Source organism: Phaseolus vulgaris, chromosome 4 (assembly GCF_051622355.1).
Source record: "Phaseolus vulgaris cultivar YP4 chromosome 4, ASM5162235v1, whole genome shotgun sequence".
Classification (NCBI taxonomy): domain Eukaryota; kingdom Viridiplantae; phylum Streptophyta; class Magnoliopsida; order Fabales; family Fabaceae; genus Phaseolus; species Phaseolus vulgaris.
The window spans coordinates 46,085,062-46,087,054 of record NC_143501.1 but is presented as its reverse complement, the minus strand read 5'-3'; positions in this window follow the sequence as shown (position 1 = coordinate 46,087,054).

Sequence of the window (1,993 nt, the reverse complement as noted above, 5' to 3'; positions counted from 1 at the left end):
GGAACAATGATCAAGTTATGCAAAACAGGGTAACATCGTCAAAACCCTATGGCGTGAAGGTTGAGATAGTAAGGGGGTTGTACGGCGAATGCTAGATCAGAAGAGTTTCAGGCGATGACAGAAGTTAGGGGCACCTCACTTGCCAGATCAGGTAAACTGTATTTCAATACTAGTTTGAGTTAAAACCTGTTGCCTAGTAAGTGATTTTATGCTAAGGTTTGTTGCCTTAAGTTCACAAGTTTTGTTGAGCGTCATCGCCGAAGAGTTGATAGTTGCTCAAATTTACTTTAAGTTAACAGTTTGTTAAGTTTGTTACAAGGTTAATGGTTTGCTCAAGTTAAAAGCAACAAATAGAGGCAAAGGCGCATAAGGTGAAATAAAAATACAACGTTCAAGCAATAAAAGTCATATAACTAGTGCCAATTGAAGTATAGATTGGTCATTACAAACAAAAGACAAACAGAAGGTCTTCAAAGAAGAGGTGATGGGGAAAAGCAGTTAGTCTTCAGAAGGCACAATCTTCCCATCTACCACTTTGTTGCAGATCGACAGCATGGAAAGGTCGAGCTCAGGATATTGGCATGACATTTGCTCCAGAGCAGCTTCGAACCCAGAGGTGAGGATTTGAGCAGCACTCTGCTCGAGCTCGTGTATTTGGTTTTTCAGTTCTTCCTTATCCTCATGAGCTCGAGCAAGTTGTTCAGTAACTTTCTTACTCTCACCCCGAGCTTGGGCAAGCTCTGCAGCAACCTTTGTGGCTTCCTCACGAGCTTGGGAGAGCTCAGCGAGAGCCTTATCCCTGTCTGCCTCGACCTTCCGCAGGAGGATCTCCCTATCTGTCGATCTCTTTTCAATTCTCTCCACCCTGGAAGCTTCAGCCTTTCGTGCAGCCTCCAAATCTGCCACCTTGACCCTAAATGGGACCAACTTGCTCTCCAAGTAAATTTTCTCTTGGAGTTGGATGTGCAGTTTTTGGCGTAGATCAGAGGCTTCCTTGCCTGTGTTCCTTAGCTCAGCGTCCAGCGCATCCTCCAGCCTTGAATGTTCCATTTCATTCATCAGCAGATTGCAAGTGAGCTTTTCAACCTCAGCCCTTATCATAAGATTTGACTCCTTGAGCTCGGAGTTTTCCTCTTGAAGCTTCTTGAGTGAATCCTTCACAGCTCTTGATACAAGCGAAGGGAGATCTTCCGCCAAGGTCTTCAATTGAGCTGCGAAGGGTCCCAAGGTCTCTTTAAAGGGATCTGGGAGGCTTGAGGCTGATGCTGGAGGTGCCGGTGGAGTTTGATGTTGACTCTCACCACCACCCTCTTGAGCTTGTACAGCAAGGGGGGCTTCCAGGCATGGTGATGAGGCCGGAACTTCTGTTATAAGCATTGGAGAAGCCTGAACACCCTCATCTTCTCCTAATGCGGCCCCAGCAATGGATGTGGTGGAAGGAGGACCCTCTCGAACAGATACAAACGGTGTAGAGGCGCTCGGAGGGTTCTCTACATAATTAGGGTTGCTACTCTCGATCACTATGGGCGCGGCGGCCAGTGGTGTTGCTTGGACTGGTTCTAACGGAGGTGGTGGCGGTGTTGGTGTTGGAAGTGCAGGTGGTGTGGAGGTGGTTACCCTTTTTCTCTTGGTGATGAGACCATCCTCGGTGGGTTCATCGTCGTCTTCTTCTTCCGACACCACCTGAGGAGTCTTCCTCTTTGGTCTCTTTAACACCAGTTTTTTCCTCTCTGGGGCGGGTAGGGCCCCAGAAGAAGTTGGACCTCGGGGAGAAGTTTTTCCTTGGGAGATGGCGATCTCCACAACCGAGTTAGGCACAGTTTGGGAGCCCGCCGCGAGTTTGTGGGATCGGGTGATCGCCCTCAATTCAGCCAGTTTTCCTTTGCCCAACATTGCGTCTGCACAAGGTAAAAAATATATGAGTATGCTCCAAAGCAGAAGCAGAACATACAAGTATATACAGAAGTAGCATAGGCAAATAGTACATGGATGA